Genomic DNA, 24,816 nt, shown 5'->3' on the forward strand with positions numbered 1-24,816 from the left:
CATTTAGTGATATCCCTGAATTTATTTAATTGCTGTGTGAGTGATTTTTGCCCCACGGCACTTGAAGATAATTGGAATGCATTCTAGCTTATGTGCTCTGGATAATATGCAATTGCCAGCCAGCTGGAAAGTACTATGCCTTTGTCTCACAATGTCTTGAGACTGTTATTTTAAAAAGTCCCTCCTGTTTGCTGGTGTCTCTAGTTACCTTTCTTACAGCATCGTATATCCACTATGGGGTCCTTATATCTGAATGTGTAGACTCTTCATTTGGTATATGGAATAAGCTCCTGGTGATGAGAGAAGACACCGCTTTGTTTTGTAATGTCCTGTGTGCAGTTGGGCCCCAATAAATGCTGTGTAAATGATGGTGATGAGACGTACTTCTTTAGATCTTTAAATTGGGTAGTAGAGAACAGCAAGTTTTAGAAGCCATAGAATTTCAAGAGGAAGCTTGCAGAAAGACAGAATACCCTCCTCTTTTTTGACCAGTCTGTCACCAGCTGAGAGCCTGAGCTTCCCATGGTTCTTGTGCCTAAGTGAGGTCCCCATCATAATGTATGCTGACCACTGAAATTATTTTGGGGTTTTCTTCTTCCCAAACTTCAATAAAGTAGAAAAAACAAAATGAGGCTGGGGCACAGTGGCTCCCTGTGATCCCAGCACTTTAGGAGGCTGAGGCAGGCAGATCACCTGAGGTCAAGAGCTCAAGAACAGCCTGGCCAACATGGCGAAACCCCTTCTCTATTAAAAAGGCAAAAATTAGCTGGATGTGATGGCAGGTGCCTGTAATCCCAGCTACTCAGGAGGCTGAGGCAGGAGAATCCTTTTAGCCCCCAAGGTGGAGGTTGCAGTGAGCTGAGATCACACAACTCAGATCACTCCAGCCTGGGCAACAGAGCAAAACTCTGTCTCAAAAAAAAAAAAGAAAAGAAAAAAAAGAGAGATTCTTAACATTTATAATAGTGAGGCTAATGAATAAGGTAAAATATGATAGATCTCAAGAGAATATACTTAGTGTCTTTAGAATGCTGTATAATACCAAGCTGCAAATATAGGATAAGTTCTCTGAGTTGGCCCCTCTTCACAGGAAGCCAAACTGCTGAACTCTACACAGGAGAAGGCAGACAAATCCATGGAGAATTAGTCACAAAGAACTGGGGAAAGTATGAAGAAAGGTTAAAGAACAAAATATTTGAAATTCTATGGAAATACACAATGAGAAAGGAAATATTTCCTCACATGTGTGAAGAAGTGGGCTGTGGATTTTTCTCTCCCTAGAAATCTTTCAAACAAGCTCATGTCTCCTCTGGGCTGGATTAAGTATGATCCAGCCTGAAATCACAGACAGGGGCTAGAGACTCTCGGCTCTGTTTCAGCCGAGAGCATTTGTGATTCTGGGAGATGTACTTTTACCCTAAAATACTTTATTTCATACTGGCAAGATTTTTTTCCTTTTTCTAAAGCATAATGTACATCAGATTTGTGATATTTGGCTGCTTTTTTGTCATTTTAAACTTTTTCTTGCTTTTTCTGTAAGATGTGAGATTGGCAAACATGAACCATTTTTTCTTTTATCAAATACATTTTAGCTTTTAAAACTGGGTCATCAGATTTACTGGGGCAAAATTTTCTAGCAAGCTGCATTTCCGTTTTTATACACAAGGGAGAGCTACGGCCCTAGAAAATAGATTTGGGTTTTGCCAAATTCCAGGTCCTTCAATACTTAACAATGGAAGTACTGAACTAATTAATGGCAATAACGGTTGTGAATTGTTTGGAAAAATACTTGATACTAATAAAATAATTTTAAGAACTTCGTATAATTTTTTTTCTTAAATCCAGTGACTAGAATATTTTAACAGCCCATTGGACTTAATATTTCCCATTTTATATAATCTGGGAGAATAAATTTAATAGAATAGTCCTCAGAGGTCCAGCTAAAATACGCTAAAATAAATATTAAAGGTTGAGGAGTGAGAGGGAATTGTTTTGATTTTTAAAACTGATGCGTGGACTTTCTGGTCTTGAGTTTTGTCCTTTGAAATCGGAATTCAGCTCTGAAATCAAACTCAGTCATAGAAAGTAACCATGGGAAATTGAATTTGGCCTACAGTTACTAAGGAGCCCCAGTAACTTCACATTATCTTTTAATGGCACAAACTATTACAGAGAAATCAGAGAAATAAGTGGTTTTAGGAATATATCTGGTTTTTTTAAAATCAAGATTTGATTTTTGTCCTTTTTTGTTTTTTTGCATTTTTACTTTTATTTTTTTAAGAGACAGGGTCTCGCTCTGTCACCCAGGCTCACTGCAGCCTTGAACTCCTGGGCTCGAGTGATCTTCCCACCTCAGCCTTTTGAGTAGCTGGGACTACGGGTATATACTGCCACACCCAGCTATATATTTTTTTTATACAGACAGTGTATCACTCTATTGTCCAGGCTAGACTTGAACTCCTGGCTTCAAGTGATCCTTCTGCCTCAGCCCCGAAAAGTTAAGGGATTATAGAAATGAGTCACCACACCTGACGAGTTTTTGTTTTGTTTTGTTAATCAATAAAGCTATGTGTTTCAGTCAGTATCAGAATTTTTTTAAAAAGCTACGTGGAGAAAATCTTCACTTTCTTAATGAAGAAATTTAATTCTTCATTAAGGGTTGGAGTGGGGGAAGAGGACAGTTTAGGAGCCAGAGACAGGGTAGGGTGGCTTCAAATCACTCTGCCTCAGGGTTCGGGTAAGTGTCAGAAAAAGAACTGTGACTTCTGAAGGCTCTCTGTATGCAGAATGTGGGATAGTGATTAAGAACACATGCCTTGCAATCTGATGAACCAAGAGGTTCAGATTCCAGCTCCACCTAATTAGTTCTGTGACCTTCGGGACCTGTGTCAGCTCTCATAGCTTTGCTTTCCTCTTAGGGAAAATCACTGAACCTACTTGATAAGGTATTCTAAGGTTTAAATGTGTGTAACATAGAATCTGGTGTATACGAAAGATTCAAAAATACATATTAGCTATTAAGAAAAAGTTTCAAATTATTTCAAAGAAGACCTAATGGATAATAGAAAAAGAAGAAAATACGTTCTCTTTTGTGTCTTGAAGACAAGGCTTGGGGTGACAAGAGAAAGTTAAAACTGGGAATCAAGAGGCTCCTTTCTCTTACTAATGGAATTAAAAGAGAATATGGCTGGGCATGGTGGCTCCCGCCTGTAATCTCAGCACTTTGGGAGGCCGAGGCAGGCGGATTACCTGAGGTTGGGAGTTTGAGACCAGCCTGACCAACATGGAGAAACCCTGTCTCTACTAAAAATACAAAATTAGCAGGGTGTGTGGTGCATGCCTGTAATCCCAGCTATTTGGGAGGCTGAGGCAGGAGAATCACTTGAACCCAGGAGGTGGAGGTTGTGGTGAGCCAAGATGGTGCCATTGCACTCCAGCCAGGGCAACAAGAGCAAAACTGCATCTCAAATAAAGAAATTAATTAATTAAAAAAGAGAACAATATGTTTACTTTCTGAATATGCTATAGGACCACAGGTTTATTCACTTCAAACACGCCAACTTACACTCACTGGACCATTAACTCTCTTTACCCTGGTTTTTATTTAGGTAAACACCAACCCAAAATCACTCAGACATTAACTCTCTCTCTCTCTCTCATTTTTTTTTTTTTTTTTTGAGACAGAGTCTCACTCTGTTGCCAGGCTGGAGTGCAATGGCTCGATCTTGGCTCACTGCAACCTCCACCCTCCCGGGTTCAAGTGATTCTCCTGCCTCAGCCTCCCGAGTAGCTGGGATTGCAGGCGCTTACCACCACACCTGCATAATTTTTGTATTTTTAGCAGAGATGGGATTTCACCATGTTGGCCAGGATGGTCTCGATCTCTTGACCTCATGATCCACCCACCTTGGCCTCCCAAAGCATTGGGATTACAGGCGTGAGCCACCAGGCCCAGTCAACTCTCTTTACCCTGGTTTTTTACTTAGCTGTACACCAACCTATATTTACTCAGTTATTAACTCTTTTTACCCTGACTTTCTACCTAGCCACCTGCCAACCTATACTCACGTAGCTATTAACTGTCTTTACTGGTTTTCTCTGTAACCCTGCATGCTTGCAGGAAGAACACTGGGGCTAGCAGTCAGGAGCCTGGAATGTGAGTTCTGACACTGCTACCAAATAAGTATGTGGTCTTGGACAGGTCTCCTGACCTTTCTGGGTTGTTATGGACTGATGTTTATGTCCCTGCATATGTTGAAATCCTAACCCCCAATGTGGGCCCTTTGAAAGGTTATTATATCATGAGAGCTCTCATGAATGGAATTAGTACTCTTATAAAGGGGACCCTAGAGAGCCCTGTAGCTTTTTCTACAACAGGAAGTCAGCAATCTGCAAGCTGTAAGAGGGCTTTCACAGAATCAGATCATGCTATATCCTGTCCTCAGACTTCGAGTCTCCAAAATGGAGAAATAAATGTATGTTATTTATAAGCTATATGAGGGTTATCCACAGAAACAGAACCAATGGGATATACGGAGACATGTATAAGAGGAGTATATTATGGTCATTGACTAATGACAGAAATCCCACTGGATGCCACCTGCAAGCTGGAGACCCAGGAAAGCCAATGGTATAATTCAGTCCAAGTCTGAAGGCCTGAGAACCAGAGCAGGAACCGCCACTGGTATAAATCCTGGATTAGAAAGCCTGAAAACTAGGAACTCCAGTGTCTGAGAGCAGGAGAGAATGGATATCACAGTTCAGGAGAAGAAAGAATTCACCTGTCCTTTGCCTTTTTAAGTCCAGCCCTCAATGGATTGGATGATTCCTACCTTCATGGGTCAGGGTGAATCTTCTTTACTCAGTCTGTAGGTTAAAATGCTAATCTCTTCCAGAAACAACCTCACAGGCACATCCCCGAGTAACATTTTACCAACTATCTGGGCATCGCTTAGCCCAGTCAGGTCGACACACAAAATGGTTAACCATCACATCAGCCACCCAGTCAATGGTACTTTGTTATGGCAGCCTGAACTAAGACATGGGTTGAGTTACATTATCTTTAACTTGCAGGGTTTCTTCCACCGAACAATAACAATAAGCTCTAAAATCACCTGAAGCAACTATTATGGAGTACAGTGGTACAATCTCGGCTCAGTGCAACCTCTGCCTCCCAGGTTCAAGCATTTATCCTACTTCAACCTCCCAAGTACCTGGGATTACAGGTGCGTGCACCATGTCTGGCTAATTTTTTGTATTTTTAGTAGAGATGGGGTTTCGCCATGTTGGCCAGGCTGGTCTCAAACTCCTGACCTCAGGTGATCTGCCTGCCTCGGCCCCCTAGATTGCTAGGATTACAGGCATGAGCCACCATGCCCAGCAACTTTTACTTTTCACTGTGGTTTTTAATAATAATTATCCCCTGCTTTTTTTTTTTTTTTTAAGATAAGAGTTTCACTCTGTTACCCAGGCTGGAGTGCAGTGGTGCAGTCTCGGCTGACTGCAACCTCCGTTTCTCAGGTTCGAGCAGTTACTGTGTCTCAGCCTCCTGAATAGCCGAGATTACAGGCACATGCCACTACTCTCAGCTAATTTTTGTATTATTAGTAGAGTTTTGCCATGTTGGCCAATCTGGTCTTGAACTCCTGACCTTAAGTGATCCGCCCACCTCGGCCTCCCAAAGTGCTGGAATGTCTGGCCTATTCCCTGCTTTCTTATCAGTGAGTACATTTATGGAGACTATTTAAAACCAAATTCAATTCTACATCTATTTGTCGAACATTGATTAGGTTGAGCCACACACTGTGCTTGGCCTGGGGAAAGCGGAGTTGTTTAGATTCCTTACAGTCATGGCAGGCCCACCTTATTAATGCAATTAGGAGCCAGGTTTGAGACAGACTATTATTGGAGGTAATATTGCATAGTTAACCACCTTGAAGAGCTTGTCAAGAGCAGGTCTCCAAGTAGACACAGATGGAAATTAATAGAGATTAAAATAAACTGAGATGCTCTGACTTGTAGGATTTTAAATAGTTCAGGAAATCAGGAGAATTTAAACAGCATATAGTTTACTTAATGCTTGAGTTTTAATGTCATCCCTCTGGAAGTTGTTTGCAGTATTCCCTCCATCATCCTCAAACGCCCAGAGGAAAGGGCCACTGCCTCTTTGGCCAAATAGTCTGGCCTCCAGACCCAGCAGGCAATTGAGTTTATCTTCCTGGCTATCACTAGGAGACTCAAGCCTTCTTAACAACCCCACCAGTGCTCTTGTGCTTTATAAGATCCTTGCTTGGCCCAAAATGAAAAAAGTACACAGCACAGCCCATTCATTTACCTTTGAGAAAAGAAAGATTCAGGGGTTTAGGTGCCAAAGTAATAAGGATCTGGAGTGTGAGACATTTGCAGATTTTTGGCATTTTGGAGGATAGCTTTCCTCTTTCACAACAGCTCAGGTGGCTACCCAAAGAGGTCAGTGGGACCTTAGCAGAAATCAGCCCTGATGACCACTCATGCACCAGGTTCTCCAGTGGCCTTCCATTGTAAGTGTAATCAAATCCAAACACTGAAACATGGTCTATAAGGCCACCATCACCAGGCCTCTGCCTGGCACTGGATTCTCACCTCCTCACCTTCACCTCTGGGTGGCTGCTCCACTGAACTCTTCTTCTATTCCCTGGCACTTCTAGGAGTCTCTCTCCCAGATCTTCATATGGCCGTCTCCTCCCTCCTTGTCCCAGTGATCTCCTTCCAGAAAGGCCCATCCTGGCCAGCCTAGCTGAAATAGCTAGCCTCTGGCAACAAGTCACATAACCTACGCTAACTTTCTTCGTGGCATTTGCCACTATCTAAAAGTTATCTCACAGTCCCTCTCCACTAGTATTAAGCTCCAAGAAAATTAGGGCCTTTACCTGTCTTCTTCACTGTGTCCTAGCTGCAGCAGCACTTTACGCATAGTAAGCACTCTTTAAATAGGGGCGAATAAGTGAATATACCAAGTAGAAATGAGGGCTAGGAGAGATTTGGTTGCAGCCCCATATGTTTTTGGCAAAGTCAGTAGAATCATGTTTTTGTAACTAAGATGAGTTAAGGTAGACATTGTCATTCTCTCCTGCTAGATTCCAGCGATCTTTATCTTCATGTAAAGATTTCTTAAAAGAATTCTAAAGGCACACATTTTTGATACAACAGTGCTTTTGAGCTTTAAGAATTTGAGGCCTCCATTCTAATTTTGGAACATATTAATGAAGATTTAAATATGCAGTAAAAAGTACAAGCATTGCTTCAACCCAGCTATTCCTGAGAAATTCTTCTTGATTTTATAACAGCTGTCTTCTAGCTTGAGCCTCCTAATTTCTTCAGCAAAAAACAGATTATCTTTTTTTTCTTTTTTTGAGACAGAGTCTTGCTCTGTTGCCAGGCTGGAGTACAATGGCACGATCTGGGCTCACTGCAACCTCTGCCTCCCAGGTTCAAGCAATTCTCCTACTTCAGCCTTCCAAGTAGCTGAGATTACAGGCGCATGCCACCCTGCCCAGCTAATTTTTGTATTTTTAGTAAACGGGGTTTCACTGAGTTGGCCAGGATGGTCTCGATCTCTTGACCTAGTGATCCACCCGCCTCAGCCTCCCAAAGTGCTGGGATAGCAGGCGTGAGCCACCGCACCCAGCCAAAAACAGATTATCTTAAAACTAAGACAAAAAGAAAGTATTAATTGTAGTTTTAGTTTTGTGTGTTTCCATATTTAAAATGTGATGCCATTTGCCTTTTAGATGGCCTCCCTTCTTATTTTCTGTTAAGGAATGAATTTTCAGAGTCATGGAAAATTGTGGATGAGACCATGACCCTTTCCTTAAGGCAAAGCTTGATTCTTGTTCTGCCACTCCTACTGAAATATGATATGAAAGGTCACTATGCTCATAGGAAAGCATATTCCTATTATGCTGTTGTGAAGAATATCTTTCTCTTGGACCTTTGTAGAACGTTTTTCTAAAGATTATTTTAAATATCCTCCAAAAGTTGAGCTTTAGCAAGACAGCCCATGGTCTGTTCTTCTCTTCCACAGCTCTCTCTGCTAACTTAGTGAAAGATGGGCTAGGTGTCAGATTATCAGGTCTCTGGTTGCAGATCTGTCACTGATTTGCTATGTGACATCTTGGATAAATCACTTTACCTCCCAGAGCTTCAGTTTCCCTGTCTCTACACTGGAGTCATGAAATAGTGGGGAAGGGAGTGGGTAAGAGAGCACAGCCTATCTCTCTTTCCCTGTCATTCTCCAGCTTTGCCTTTGGTGACCCTAGAAAGAACAATATGGGTTTGCCCTGGCCTGGCCTCAGCTCCAAGAACTCAGTTCTTATGAACTGAATCTCAGGGGGGTGTGGGTGAGAGATTTTTCTCCCTGTTCTTAGCTGGAGTTTCATTCAGAAATGCAGGCTTGACAACAAAGGGTTTCCTAGCATATCTGTAGCTTAGTAACTGGTCAAACGTGTAGAACTTTTGGGGACTCACCTGGCTGTAGCATCTGAAGAGCTGAGATGAGTCTTGTGTGCTGATAGGATGTGATGGACAGGACACAAACGTGGTGGAGTCAGTAAAGGGAGCACCTACCTGCCACAGGGGGCTACTGTAATCACGCGACAGGTTCTTCCTTCCAGCTGCACAGACAAAGCCAGTCCCCTGAGACCGTGGCATTGCAATAAAGAAATAATTTAGTTGATGTGAGGCCAGGCACACCATGGGGGAGATGGAGTTATTACTCAAATCAGTCTCCCCAAACACTTGTAGGTTTGGGTTTTTCAAGGATAGTTTGGTGGGCAGCAGGGCTAGGGAATGGGGAGTGCTGATTGGTTGGGGATGCAGTCATAGATGTGTGGAAAATGGTCCTCATCTGCTAAGTTAGCCTCTGGGTTGGGGAGCCACAAGACTGTTTGAGTCATCAACACTGGTGTGGTATGATGAAGTCCAGCAGACTGGAGTGTCAATATTCCAGGAAGATCACTGAAATGAGCATTTGTTCTGTAGGAGAAATTAATAAGTCCAGCATAGTGGTTACTGGTATGTATTTTTATTTGCTATGATTTTATCTGATAATTGACTGTTTTGTTCTATTTATCTGCATTTTTATGATTACTACCCCCAGTATAATCGCTACTTTTGGTGGAGTCAGCTAGTCGTTAGAAATGCAGAGGTCCGAAAAGACATCTCAAGACACCAATCTTAGGTTCTACGACAGTGGTATTATCTACAGGAGTAACTGCGGAAGTCACAAATCTTGTGACTTCGGGGAAAATACCCTGTTATTGTTTAACTACACCTACATACATCTTAGCAGAAATCAGACCCCTCTCATAATCCTAACCTGTGGGCTTCGATTAGTTTTACAGAGGTGGTTTAGTTTTGGGAAGGTTAAACTATAAATTAAATGAAGGTTAAACTATTAACTAAATTTCTCCCAAAGTTAGCTTGGCCTATACCCAGAATGACCAAGAACAGTTTGGTGGCCAGAAGCAAGATGGAGTCAACTATGTCAGATTTCTCTTACTGTCATAATCTTGCAAAGGAGGCTTTGCTACTTTCCTTACAAGTTAGTTGGGGGCTTCAGCAATCTGCATAGAGCAAGACCAAGAATTTTCTAGTACTCTCATCAAGAAGTTGCCTACCCTAGTCCCATTTTAAATGCCCTGCATACTACCCTGCAGAATATATAACAGATGCTAAGTTGATCCATTTTGTTTATTTAAATATATCAAGTTTTCCCCAAATTTTCAGGACCATATCCATTTGCATTTAATTAAAAAAAATCAATACACTGATGTCATGGTATATCATTTGAAGGCACAGGGAAGGATACTATGAAGTCCAGCAGACTACCATGTCAACATTCCAGAGAGAGCACCCAAATGCACATTTGTTCTGAAAGAGAATTAATAAGCCCAGCATAGGGGTTCACTGATACATGTTTTTATTTTCCACCATTTTATCTGTTCTTTCTTCATTTTTATAATCACATCCCCCAAATGCCTGAAGCTTTGGGTTTTTATGTAACGTTTAAAGTAGAATTTATTTGGAGGCACTTCCCTGTCATGAAAGCATAATGAAAAATACATAAGAGTGAAGAAAGAAACCAGAATCACCTATAATCTCATTGACCTTCATGTATCCAGGGTTGGGGAAGGAGCCAAGAAAAATCGAGGACAGAGGTTATTTTGGTGCCATTACATTCAGAATTATTTTTAACCTGTTGTGAGGCTCAGCTCTTTTGTAGTAGCTTCAGTAAATCCTAACCCATGATGCCCATGGAGCCCCTGCCTGTTACTGGTAATGTGCATGTCTTTCCCTTTAATCTTGAGGACACCCTGCTTTACTGGCACTTGGTGCTGGAGGACTTTTTTTTTTAAGGACCATTAAGGAATACATGGGGACCTGCCTTCTCACACTGGAGCCTTGATTTTTGCTTCCTCTCTGAACAGGCCTTTAGTATTTCACAGGCTGAACCCTTCTCTTTTAAAGTGATCTGTCGGCCTGGCGCAGTGGCTCAAGCCTGTAATCCCAGCACTTTGGGAGGCCGAGGCGGGTGGACCACGAGGTCAAGAGATGAGACCATCCTGGTCAACATGGTGAAACCCCGTCTCTACTAAAAATACAAAAAATTAGCTGGGCATAGTGGCGCATGCCTGTAATCCCAGCTACTCAGGAGGCTGAGGCGGGAGAATTGCCTGAACCCAGGAGGCAGAGGTTGCGGTGAGCCGAATCGCACCATTGCACTCCAGCCTGGGTAACAAGAGCGAACCTCCATCTCAATAAATAAATAAATAAATAAATGCAAATAAAAATAAAGTGATCTGTCACGTCTCCTGTAGTCAGTGCTTTTTCAGTATCACCAAGTTGGCAAGTGTCATGCCATTCCCCTCCCCAGTAGAGAATTCTTAATCCAAATTCATTCCCACAGGATTCTCAGGACTTTTCCTGAGCCAACTTAGACCCTTTCTCTCAGTACATCTACTGTTTCCTCCTTTCTCTGCATTGGGCAGTGCTAAATGGGAAACTATAAATATACAGCACCTCTTAATTCCTTTAAAGACTTGGAATAGCTATTATTCCTCCCATTCTACAGGTGAGGAACTAAGCCTTACAGGTAGGGAGTATAGTTTTTGGATTTAGCATTTAGTTCATGACAGGAATATTACTTGCATTGATGTGCATCTTCAATACATGAAAAAACTGCGAGACTACGGGAATTTGCTGAAAGTAAATCACATTTCGGTTTACAGCCCACGGGGCTGACCTCCTGGCTTGTGAATTCTGGCCTCTTTAAAAGGTGCAGAAGCTCATCAGATCAGCAACAGGTGGTCTAGCTGGCCCTGGGAGGACTTATGCAGGAGAATTGAAGACAGCCTCCTGGGGAGAGTTGATGAGACCTGCCCATGGAGGCTGTTACCCTGGCTTCTCATACAGTAGGGGCTCCTCAGTGGACTTCCTTCTGCCGAGCAGTTAGGACCTACAGGTCAGTTTTCCTTCCCTTGGTTGGCTCTCATTCTTGGGAAACTAGGTCCCTTACCTCCATCGTTGCAGCTGCTGCTCCACCTTTGAGCTAATGGGTGTTGGTTTTCATTGCTCCTTGGCTCGGGGTGACATTGGACAATCTTTTTTACTTTGTCAAAAGACAAAATGGCCGAGCATGGTGGCTCACGCCTGTAATCCCAGCACTTTGGGAGGCCAAGGCGGGTGGATCATGAGGTCAGAAGTTCAAGACTAGCCAGAGCAACATGGTGAAACCCCATCTCTACTAAAAATACAAAAAATTTGCTGGATGTGGTGGTCGGGTGCCTGTAACCCAAGCTATTCAGGAGGCTGAGGCAGGAGAATTGCTTGAACCTGGGAAGCGGGGTTTGCAGTGAGCCGAGATCGCGCCATTGCACTCCAGCCTGGATGCAGAGCAAGATTCCGTCTTGGGGTGAAAAAAAAAGATAAAATGACATCAAATTTAGTTTAAAGTTTTTAATTGGCTCTTGCCATTCTCGAATCAGACAACCTCAAGTGGAGGAGGTTGGCTTAATAGACAGAAAAGGGTAGTGGAAAGCAGAAACAGAACAAAAAGCATATTCGTTGTTTCAAAGTTAATTTTCCTTTTAAAGGTTAAAGCAGAGGGGACTTCCTTACACTTGCTTAAACTGGCCTGTTTGGGGATTTGGTATTCTCTCTGTCTCTCCTGGTTTCTCAGAAGGTCAGATAAACAGCTTGGTTTCAGTGGCATGTAACTTCAGCAACAGTGATTCCATTTTGGTTTGGCCTGTTGAGTCTAGTGCAGGAGCTCAGTCCAAACCGATGGCCTCCTGTAAATGGTATTTAGTAGCCTGCAGAGTCTAACGTCTTCAAGCCGTTTAACTCTCAAAGCAAAAATAAGATTGTATTGTTCCTACTTAAAGGCAGTTTAAAGAGATGGCTGGAGTAGGGCAAACTGAGAACAAAGATCCTCGTTCTGCCCCATTTTTCTGGCTTATTTTTATTCACCATGTAGTTGTGCGGCCCTCCCTTGAACAGTAATCATCCAAACCAGGTGTTAGAACATGCTTCTCTAGCAAGCCCTGTCATGTTGACAACGCAGAGGGGTAAACAACAGAGACTTAATTGTATCTCACCAACACTTTTGGGTCCCATTGGTGAGCAAGGCGTCAATTTAAGTGCCCTTGGAAGCAATTTTGATTAAAATCTTTTTTTTTTTTTTTTTTAAATTCCGAAACAGATTTCAGGCCGATAGGAGATTCGGATATATCTTAAAACAAACAAACTTATACAAACAGAATTAACCTGAGTAAAAGCACCTGTAATACATTGCACTAGTCAGGGAAAGGAGGGAATTGGGTAGGATGTTATAAGAGAAATGATATTTTAGCCTTTTCTTAAAAGATGAGGATGCTTTGGGATTAGGAAAGAGGGATTAGGAAAGTTCCAGGCCCAGGGAAGCATATGGAGGCTTGGAAATATGTGACCCCTGAGTACTGTGACTGTGTGTTCGGAGCAGAGTTTTTACAGGAATGAAGTGGGGAGGAAAAATGATGCTAGGGCCAGACCCTGGAGGCTATGCATGACCAAAGAATCTGAGCTTTATTCTATTTCATAGAAAGAGTTCAAAGCCTGAGCATATTTGAAATGAGAGAATGAATGGCGTGTCCCTCCGTTTACCAGAGAGAAGATACCATTTGCATTGAAAAAGACTAATTGAAAGGGCCAAAGAGAGGGCAGGGGAAACCCACAAGGGAGGCCATTTAAATGTGACCCTGTGAGAGGGGACCCATCTGAGAGTAGGGAGACTGGGGGAAAAGATTGCTTTTAAACTATTTCAGAGGGAAACTATGTGATGACAAATAAGACTGCAGGGATGTGGTAAGGGAATCTGATCAATTTAAGGATTTCTAGCAGAGATCATTGAGGAGAAACGATGCTACCTTTAGATGAGATGGATGGGATCCACAAAGAGAAATATTTGCTTTGTTGGAGGAAAAGTGATATTATTTGGGACATTTGATAGGACAGTGGAATTCCCAGTTGGTGACTCCAGAAAGAAGCACAGGCTAGAGAGAATTTTTGAAGTCATATGCATTGAGGTTGTAGGGGCCAAGGGAGAACTTCCCTCTTTCCCCCCTGAAGGTTCGTTGAGAATCAGCTGACAAAGGGAGATTAATAGGAGAAAAGACATACAAGATGTTAATGGGCATAGCACAGGGAACTCACAGGAGGATGATTACCCAGTAACCCAGTGCAATACAGAATACCTTTTCATAGGGGAGCGGGGAGATGGGGGATATAGGCAATTCTTTTGAGGGGGCAGTCAATCATTAGAGGGGAATGAATGGGCAGAAGTCAACTTGGAAATGATTTTTTTCTTGAAATCTGAATGTGCCCGCAAGAGTCAGGTAGTATCTTGTGAAGGAGTCTTTCTCAGATGTGGTTGCATTCCTGTCTTCTTTTCTGAGATAATGAAATGTCAGGGAGGAGGGGAAGGTAACTGTGTTTCTGTTGGAAATAAACTTTCTTGGCCAGATGAGGAAATTCCAGAGCAAGTCCCTCCTTGTGTCCTGCGCTGGGTCGGGGAGAGACAGGACCAGGTTAGAAGGACCTTGATTCTGAGGCAGCTTCTAAGGCCTCTAAGCACATCAAGGTGCTAGTCCTTGGGGAGCACTTTCTGAGTCCCAACAAGGTCATATTTGAAGCCATAGAGGCAAGTAGGATCCCCGTGGCAGATTTTACACCCAGAAGGAGGGCTTTGATTCCTCTCAGGTACCTCCCATCTGTAGTAAGGGGCTGCTCAGAAAGCTCTCATCATGTTGAGGATTGTTAGTCTGTGATCCAGTCTGCTCAGCAGGAGTCCACAAAAGAGTTCCCTCTCTAGGAACAGTAAAATTAACAGCCTTCCTGAATTATGCCTCATGTTCCCTCTGGAAGGGCAGTGGTGAATTTCTCTAGCAGCCAGGCCTCCAGGTGTCATTAAGAGACTCAGCTGTTGCTGATCACACCTTATCTCACCTGTTGCTGCTGAGGACATCCAAACTTAGTGGTGCCTGCTGTGTACTCAGAAGGGGTAATTGACCACATTTGACTGCATATTCACAATCTATGAATGAAAAAAGAGAGCTACAATAAAAGTTGGGGTATCTGAATTTAAGGGAGAAATATGTGGTTGGTAAAAACAGGGAAACCCACCAGGCATGCTGGCTCATGCCTGTAATCCCAGCATTTTGGGAGGCAGAGGTGGGTGAATCACTTGAAGTTAGGAGTTTGAAATCAGCCTGGCCAACATGGTGAATCCCATCTCTACTAATAATATAAAAAGTGGCCGGGCATGGTGGTGCCTGTCTTTGTCTTAGCTGCTTGGGAGACCGAGGCAGGAGAATTGTGTGAACTCAGGAGGCAGAGGTTGCAGTGAGCCGAGACTGTGACACTAAACTCCACCCTGGGTGACAGAGTAAAGACTCCATCTCAAAAAAAAAAAAAAAAAAAAGTAGCGAAAGCCAAGACTATGGCACTGTAGGAAGGAGACATAACTTTAAGGAGCAGTGAAGGAGAAAATAAATAAAACAGAGTTTAGACAAGACTAAGAATTAGAAAGCTTTTGGCTACTTTTTTTAAAGTACTAATGTCCTTCTGGGTGCTAAGGAATTTTATTGTGTGGTCAGGTGGTAGAATCGTCGTCAGTAAAGATGGCCCTAGAAGCTTTACATTAAAGGGAGGTGGGGAATGGGTGATGTAGGAGAGATGCAAGATGCAAAAGAGTTTGATGCTAGAGTTTATCATTTAGTACTTGAAGATTAACAAGAAAATATCTAGAACAAATACTTTTGGACTTAGTGTTCCATAAATGGGTATATACCTAACAGTGATTTTTCCCAGGGAACCCTATCTAATAGTTGAATTTGTACTCAACTGTTCTTATAGTTTTTATGTTTTATAGTATCTAACTTTCCCTCCCTCATTACTGAGCTAAGTACTCTAGGGGAATTGAGAAAAACTAAGGCATTGTCTTGTAAGAAGAGAAAGTCAAAATGATCTGGCACATCTGGGGGCGTGGTGGAATGGGAGTTGATCACTGAACATGTATACAGTGTGCACAGGAGCAGCGATTGGGGAAGGCATCCCAGGTGAGAAGTGAGAGTAACCACAAAGGTGGGAATAAATATGGCATGCTACAGTGTGGCATGATTTGTGTTCCTATTATTTACAGAATGTTTGCATAGCTGGTGTCTTAGCCTGAGGTGCTATACTAAAATACCACAGGCTGGTTTGTAAGCAGAAACTTATTTCTCACAATTCCAGAGGCTGGGAAGTCCAAGATCAAGGCACCAGCAGATATCATGTCTGGTGATTCTGCTTCCTGGTTCATAGATGGTGCCTTCTTGTTGTGTCCTCACATGGTAGAAGGGACATGGGAGCTCTCTGGGGTCTTTCTAGATAAGGGCACTAATCCCAGTCATAACCCAGTCACTTCCCAAAGGCCCCACTTCCTAATACCATCACCTTGTGGGTTAGGATTTCAACACAGGAATTCTGGGGGGACACAATCATTTACTCCATAGCAGTAAGAAATATGGGAAATCCGTGTGGGTAGGATCAGATCATAAAGATCTCTAGGTTCTGTTACCAGACCCCACCACTTATTCAACGTTAGCCTTTAGGTCAGGGGTTTCCTCAGTATTGTGGCTTTGTGATCGCCAGAAAGATGTTACTGAAAAGGGGTCCTGATCCAGACCCCAAGAGAGGGCTCTTGGATCTCACACAAGAAAGAATTTGAAGCAGTAAAGTGAAAGCCAGTGCCTGGCTACTCTAGGCCAGGCACTGTGGCTCACGCCTGTAATCCCAGCGCTTTGGGAAGCCAAAGTGGGTAGATCACGAGGTCAGGAGTTCAAGACCAGCCTGGCCAAGATGGCAACCCCTCCCTTTTTTTTCCCATAAATATTTCAGTGTTTATTTCCTAAGGCATGAATATTCTTCTATACAACCTTAATATTACCACAGCAAAGAAGTGTAATACTAAGCCAATAATATAATTTAATCTATAGTTCATACTTAAATTTTCTTGGAACCCTGTTTCTACTAAAACTAAAAAAATTAGTCAGGTGTGGTGGCGGGTGCCTATAATCCCAGCTTCTTGAGAGGCTGAGGCAGAGAATTGTTTGAACCTGGGAGGCGGAAGTTGCAGTGAGCCGAGATCGCGCCATTGCAGTGAGCCGAGATCGTGCCATTGCACTACAGCCTGGGTGACAGAGCAAGACTCTGCCTCAAAAAAGAAAGAATGGCTGCTCCATAGAGCAGCTTCAAGGGCTGCTGCTTGCCCATTTTTACGGTTACTTTTTAATGATAGACTAAACAAAAAGTGTATTATTCATGCCTCCCCTTTTTAGACCATATAGGGTGACTTCCTGATGTTTACATGGCTTTTGGCACTGGTGGGAGTATAGCAGTGAGGACCACCAGAGGTCACTCTCATCACCATCTTGGTTTTGCTGGGTTTTGTCCGGCTTCTTTACTGCAACCTGCTTTTATCAGCAAGCTCTTTCTGACCTGTATCTTGTGCCGACCTCCTGTCTCATCCTGTGACTTAGAATACCTTTACTGTCTGAGAACGCAGCCCCGTAGGTTTCAGTCTTATTTTACCCAGCCCCTATTCAAGATGGAGTTGCTCTGGTTCAAACAGTTCATCCAGGCAGGCTTGGAATTGATACACTGAGGCTAATTTAGGAATCTGAGTAGGACAGTAGCCTGATGACAGAAGTGTTTTAAGATCTGAGCAATAGGATACAGCTCATAACTATTTAGAAAAAGTACAGAATCAAGTTATTAAGTGTTATTCCTGGGAAAAAATGAACTGGGTGACCAAAAAAAAAAAAAAAGATGAGCAAGCAGGTTACTACAACCTTCCCTATAACCCCCATTCCAAGCAGAAAGATGGAAGAGCAGATGCCTTCTTAAATAATCAGAACCGTGGTGCATTGGTCAGTGAAAACATTCATTAAGGTGAGAAAATAATATGTCACTTATATGTAGATGTAATTTTTAATTAAAACTATGTATCTGTTTGCCACATCTTTCATTGTAAGGCTGAGGTTGCCTCTTTGAGTAAACTGGCTAGAACACATAAATGACACATAATCTTTCGCACATAAATAACGCCTGTAATGTATCACTTAGGATTTCCAGTTTTGGTGTTCTTAAGAGTAAGAATCCTTTTTCTTTTTTTTAAGAAACAGGGTCTTGGCTGGGCACAGTGGCTCACACCTGCAATTCCAGCACTGTGGGAGACCGAGGCAGAGGTTAGGAGTTTGAGACCAACCTGGCCAACATGGTGAAACCTCATCTCTACTAAAAATGCAAAAGTTAGCTGGCCATGGTGGCAGACACCTGTAATCCCAGCTACTTGGGAGGCTGAGGCAGGGAGAATTGCTTGAACCCAGGAGGCGGAGGTTGCAGTGAGTCAAGATCGTGCCATTGCACTCTGGCCTAGGCAACAGAACCAGATCCCATCTTTAAAAAAAAAAAAGAAACAGGGCCTCACCCAGGCTGTAGTGCAGTGGCATGATCACAGCTCACTGCAGCCTTCCTCAAACTCCTGGTCTCAAGTGATCTCCCACCTCATCTTCCCAAAGTACTGGGATTACAGGTGTGAGCCACAATACCGAGCCAGGAATGAGAATCTTAACACTAATAAAATATGCTGAGTGTCCACTTGCCTCTAAGTTAGAACCGTCAAGCCTTCACCAAATTCAACAGCAGTTTTGTTGCTGTTGCTGTTTTTAAAGAAACTTGCCTTTTGGAGTCTTTTATTCTTATTCCTCTTTGTACAACTAAGAACTCAGTTTCTTTTCACAATTACATTCATTTATGTAAGTAGGTCTAGTAATAAGTATAACTAACATCAACACATTTGGAAGCACAGCTGATCATTCGTATTTGAGCCAAGTGGCAAGAGCAGAGTGGCCCAGACAAGGAGGGTCTGTGCAATGGGCAGAGTCATAAGTAGATGTCAACTGAGTGAGCTTGTTAATTTCCTTCAGATTTAGTGACTGTCCGTTGTGTACCCTCTAAAATTTTCTCTAGATACTCCAGTTCTGGAACACATTTTATGACATTTTTCTTTTTTTTTTTTTTTCTGAGACATAGTCACATGCTACCACACCCAACTAATCTTTTTATTTTTTTGTAGAGACAGAGTTTTGCCATGTTCCCCAGACTGGTCTCTGACTCATGACCTCTAGTGATCCTCCCGCCTCGGCCTCCCAAAGCACTGAGATTACAAGCGTGAGACACTATGCTCAGCTTGTTTTCTGTGTATCTGGCCATTGTCCATTGGAGCAGTCTGTGTTTGTTTAGTCTGTGTAAATCTTTGACTGTGCTTCAGTTGACCTGGTCTCCTGGTGTCTCCCTCTCTGCCACTTACTCTGTTCAAGTTGATTTCAGTCATGGATTCCCAGCAAGACAGCTAGTTCCGGGTTGGAATACCCAAAACCTTTGGAAGCCACGCAGGGCGAGAATAGAGCTAAGTGTGTTTATTAGTAAAACCTGGCTGAGTTAGTCCGTTTTCATGCTGCTGCTAAAGACATGCTTGAGACTAGGAAGAAAAAGAGTTTTTTGTTTTTTTTTTTTTTGAGCCGGAGTTTCGCTCGTTTACCCAGGCTGGAGTGCAATGGTGCGATCTCGGCTCACCGCAACCTCTGCCTCCTGGGTTCTGGCAATTCTCCTGCCTCAGTCTCCTGAGTAGCTGGGATTACAGGCACTTGTCACTGTGTCCAGCTAATTTTTTGTATTTTTAGTAGAGTTGGGGTTTCACCATGTTGACCAGGATGGTCTCGATCTCTTGACTTGGTGATCCACCTGCCTTGGCCTCCCAAAATGCTGGGATTACAGGCTTGAGCCACCGCGCCCCGCCAGAAAAAGAGGTTTAATTGGACTTACAGATCCATGTGGCTGGGGAAGCCTCAGAATCATGGCAGGAGGTGAAAGGCACTTCTTACATGGTGGCAACAAGAGAAAAGGAGAGAAATGCAAAAGTGGAAACCCCTGTCAGATATCATGAGACTTATTCACTACCACGAGAACAGTATGGGGGAAATCGCTCCCTCGATTCAAATTATTTCCTACTGGGTACCTCCCACAATATGTGGGAATTATGCAAGTACAATTCAAGAGGAGATTTGGGTGGGGACACAGAGCCAAACCATATCACTGGCCATATTCACCTTTGCTCTTATTGTTTTGTGCTTTAAAGTTAAGAGATTCAATTCAAAGTTTACTGCATAGCAAATTGCATTTGTCAACATATATGTAGCTTTTAGCTAACCAAAACTCAAAATTTTGTTTTGCATTTTAACTTTATTAAATAAAGTGTAATAGGCATACTCGACAGACAGCCTTTTATAATACTTAGCAACAGCATATAGACTAGATCTGAAATTCCTGTACATTTCCAAGTTGTGCATCTATATGTATTTAATGTGTACATACATGTATGTGAGTACATATGTATGTATCCATAGCTTAACCAGATACTTGTGTGTGAGTGCAAGGAATTAGGACCTCTCTGGGACCAGCTAGTTTTCTCTTTCACACAGTATGCTTTTTGCATATCTCGTGTTGGCCTCTGCTTATTCACGGTACTCTTCATAACATCTCTGGCCTAAGTGCTATCTTATGACCTTTATTTATCTTCAGCTGCAATACCAATTGGACATGTTCTTTCACTCCTGAAGCTCAGATTCTTAACAGAGGTGAACTGACTGGCTCTGCCAGTCACTCTGGCTGTGCTTTTGCAGAGACCCTCATCCCAGGCCTCACGCAAGCTTAGAAACAGGCTACTCTGAGAACAGGAGACCATTCCCATCTCCATCAGGTGAGACCAGGACAGGTAGCAGCTGCCTGACACAGAAGATGGCAGTGTAGGCAGCAGTTGCTGTGGGTGGGGCAGTTACCCTCAGATTATAGGATGGCAGGAAAGAGAAAGGCTGCCATCATTTACTCCAAGGGATGTGTTATACGTGCATACAAGCAGCCTTGCTTTGCACCATTCCATATGTACACAGTCCTATCACTGCATAGAGTTAAACACCAATCCCTCAATGATAAATTTTAGCCCTATGTAAGAGTTTGCTAGGACTGCCATTACAGAATACCACAGATTGGTGGCTTAAACAACAGAGATGTATTATCTCACTGTCTGGAGGCTGGAAGTCTGAGACCAAGGTGTCAGCAGGTTTGGTTTCTTCTGAGGCTTCTCCCCTTGGCTGGTAAATGGCTTCCTCCTTGGTGTGTGTATATGGTGGTGTTCCACTATGTGCATCTCTGTCTTAATTGCCTTTTCTTAGAAAGATAGCAGTCATACAGGCTTAGAGCCCGCTCATAGGACCTCATTTTCACTCTTTAAAGGCCCTTTTTCAAAATATAGTCAAAATCTAAAGTATTGGGAATTACGACCTCAACGTATGAATTTTAGAGGGATGCAGTTCAGCCCATGACCCCTTAGTATAGTGATTGTGAGTCGTTGCACATGAAACACAGACTTTGTTGCTTAACTCTTCATAAATCACTGTGTATATAACACATGTACATTTCGATCAATGACTAATCATATCACTTCTCTCAAAGTCTGGTGGTGATCTGTGAGTGAGCGTCTGTTATTCAGTTCATGTACAGACAGCAAAGCATGAAGTTATGTTGCCACCTTCTTTCTCAGTGAAAACATGATTTTTTTTTTAAAAAGAATAGTTCATCAGGAAAGGGAATTGGCCACCAAAGATGAAAGTGCTGCAAAGAAACAAGAAGTAGTAATGAAGGAAGTGAAATTTGTTGTGATTAGATGTGAAAATGGCAACAGGAAAATGAAGATAGCACAAGACCCACGTTTGCATGAAGCTACAGTACAAACTGCTGGGTACAGTGGCTCATGCCTGTAATCCCAACACTTAGGGAAGCTGAGGCGGGTGGATCACGAATTTGAGACCAGCCTGGACAACACAGTGAAACCCCATCTCTACTAAAAAAAATTGACTGGGCTTAGTGGTATATGCCTGTAATCCAAGCTATTGGGAGGTTGACGCATGAGAATCTCTTGAACCCAGGAGGTGAAGACTATAGTGAGCCAAGATTGCACCACTGCACTCCAGCCTGGGTGACAGAGCAAGACTCTGCCTCAAAAATAAAAAATAAATGAATTTAAAAAGCCACATCGAAAATGTCCAATGAATATGAAAAAAAAACTAAGGTAAAGTCATTTCAACATATTTTAATTTAAATTGTACTAGGAACAGAAAACCACTTCTGATTGAAATTGAGTATTCTTCCTTAGATGGAAGACCATAATAATTTTTAAAATCCCGCTTAGTTTGACTAGTATTCAGGGCAAAGTGTTGAAGTTAGTTGCTGCATTAAAAGAAAATGCTAATTACATAGAGACTTATAGGAGGACTTTTGACTGCCAGCAAAGGCTAGTTTTATCATCTCAGAAGTCAGCATGAACTGATGAATATGAAACGGTCTGGTGACACTACTAATGTAGAAAAGGATACCTCTGTAAAATTTCACCCCAAACCCCAAATTAAGGCAGGTTTATGATAATCCTGGAATATTTAATGCTGATGAGATAGATCTTTTGGAAGACAATCCTATCAAGAACTTATATGAAGAAAGGCTGGGAACCTTGGCTCAGGCCTGTAATCCCAGAACTTTGGGAGGCCGAGGTAGGAGGAACACCTGAGGTCAAGAGTTCAAGACTAGCCTGGCAAATATGGTGAAACCCTATCTTTACTAAAAATACAAAATTAGCCAGGCGTGATGGCACACACCTGTAATCCCAGCTACTTGGGAGTCTGAGGCAGGCAAATAGCTTGAACCCAGGAGGCAGAGGTTGCAGTGAGCCAAGATTGCACCACTGCACTCCAGCCTGGGCAACAGAGCGAGACTCACCTCAAAAATAAAAAATAAAAATAAATTTAAAAAATAAGGTCGGGTGCGGTAGCTCACACCTGTTATCTCAGCACTTTGGGAGGCGGAGGTGGGCAGATCACCTGAGGTCAGGAGTTCAAGACCAGCTTGGCCAACATGGTGAAACCCCATCTCTACTAAAAATACAATAATTAGCCAGGTGTAGTGGTGCACATCTATAGTCCCAGCTACCTGGGAAACTGAGGCAGGAGAATCAACTTGAACCCAGGAGATGGAGGTTGCCATAAGCCGAGATCAAGCCATTGCACTCCAGCCTTGGCGACAGAGTGAGACTCTATCTCAAATAAATAAATAAATAGAACTTATGTGAAGAAAGATATAGGATGACAAAGAGGCCATAAAGGAGAGATTCTAGATATTCAGCCAGGGAACTTGGTGAAGGTGAACTTACCCATATAAACGTGGGATGCGGCTGTGAAGAGAAGGATGCAGATGTCCCAGAGGAGGTGGTACTCGCAAAAACGAAACAGAAAAACAAAGTCAGAGGAAAGGAACTCAGCTATTTCACCACACTGAAATGGTGAAGGATAAAATGTTGGAAGCCAATCCAAATTTAGGAGTACTGCAGTTTTCAAAGGCACAGAAAAGACATTTATTCTATGTCGTAAGTGATTTGACAAAGAGAAGACAAGCACTGTTTTAAATGCCCGGATAGGCCAGGCGTGGCAGCTCACACCTGTAAACCTAACATTCTGGGATGCCAAAGCAGGAAGATCGCTTGAGGCCAGGAATTCAAGACCAGCATAAGTAGCATAGCATGACTCTGTCTCTACAAAAAAAGAAAATAGCCAGGCGTGGTGGTGTACATCTGTAGTCCCAGCTCTCGGGAGGGTTAGGTGGGAGGATTGCTTGAGCCCAGGAAGTTGAGGCTGTAGTGAGCTGTGATTGATTACACCACTGTACTCCAGCCTGGGTGACAGAGTGAGGCCCCGTCTCAAAACAAAACAAAAGCAAAATACTCTGGATAGATTTTTTTAACTTAGAAATGAAACATTTTAATGCTTAGTGTTTCTAATAGTTTAAATTACTGTACTAAGCAAATGCTTATTTTACTATTTTTTTCATTTCCCTGTACCTGTATAAGAGCTTTTAATGTTTTGACAAATTTTTAAAGTTATGGAACAGTAGTTTCCCATTGAATATTAAAATGACAGCCAGGAATGGTGGCTCATGCCTGTAATCCCAGCACTTTGGGAGGCCGAGGTGGGTGGATCACCTGAGGTCAGGAGTTGGAGACCAGCCTAGCCAACATGGTGAAACCCCGTCTCTACTAATAATACAAAAATTAGCCAAGCATGGTGGTGCACACCTTTAATCCCAGCTACTTGTGAGGCTGAGGCAGGAGACTTGCTTGAACCCGGGAGGTGGAGGTTGTAGTGAGCCGAGATTGAGCCATTACACTCCAGCCTGGGCAACAAGAGGGAAACTCCATCTCCAAAAAAAAAGAACTGACTTTGTACACTTTGAACTTGCATGATTACTTTTATAGTTCCACACTTCTATGCAAAGGAATGTGTGTGTGTGTGTGTGTGTGTGAGAGAGAGAGAGAGAGAGATCTTTGCTGCAGGTGTGTTTATCTGTGTGTGATCTTTGCTGAAAGTCTTCCTAAGATGTATCATGTTATGTTTTAACTTTCATTATTCACCTAAGCCTGGCAAATATAACTTAGCCTTTTCCTGATGGTGCAGTTGTCATTAATAATACATTATTGTTTTCTGCTATAACAGAATAGTCTGGTAGTTAAGGGTGTGGTATATGCAGCCAGACTTCAAGTTCAAATACTGAGTCTGCTTCTTACTAATCTGGAACAAGATGCTGTATCTCCCTCCGCCTCAATTTCCTCATCTGCAAAATGCAGAGAGTAAGAGTGCCTACTTCATTAGGGTTGTTGTAAGGTTTAGATGACTAAATGTACCCCAAGCATTGAATGGCTGGCAACACAGTGAGCACTGTGTGTTAGCCACTGTTGCTGCTGCTGCTGCTGGCAGGGACAGTGGTGGTAATAGTAGTGGCTGCGTCAGTCGTAATGATGCTGTGTACCTGAAGATTTATTAAAAGATGGGGCTTGGCCAGGCGCAGTGGCTCATGCCTGTAATCCCAGCACTTTGTGAGGCCAAGGCAGGCGGATCACGAGGTCAGGAGTTTGAGACCAGCCTGACCAACATGGTGAAACCCCATCTCTACTAAAAACACAAAAATTAGCTGGGCGTGGTGGTGTGCACCTGTAATCCCAGCTACTCAGGAGGCTGAGGCAGGAGAATCACTTGAACCCAGGAGGCGGAGGTTGTAGTGAGCCAAGATAACACCACTACACTCCAGCTTGGTGACAGAGCA

General features: G+C 42.8%; 1 protein-coding gene across 17 annotated transcripts in view; it reads left to right on the top strand.

Annotated features, from left to right (window-relative positions):
* Positions 1-24,816, top strand: part of SMARCA2 (SWI/SNF related BAF chromatin remodeling complex subunit ATPase 2) — a 229,409-nt gene that overhangs the window by 157,665 nt on the left and 46,928 nt on the right. The window lies entirely within an intron of this gene.

The sequence above is a fragment of the Callithrix jacchus genome, chromosome 1 (assembly GCF_049354715.1).
Source record: "Callithrix jacchus isolate 240 chromosome 1, calJac240_pri, whole genome shotgun sequence".
In the NCBI taxonomy this organism is placed as follows: Eukaryota; Metazoa; Chordata; class Mammalia; order Primates; family Cebidae; genus Callithrix; species Callithrix jacchus.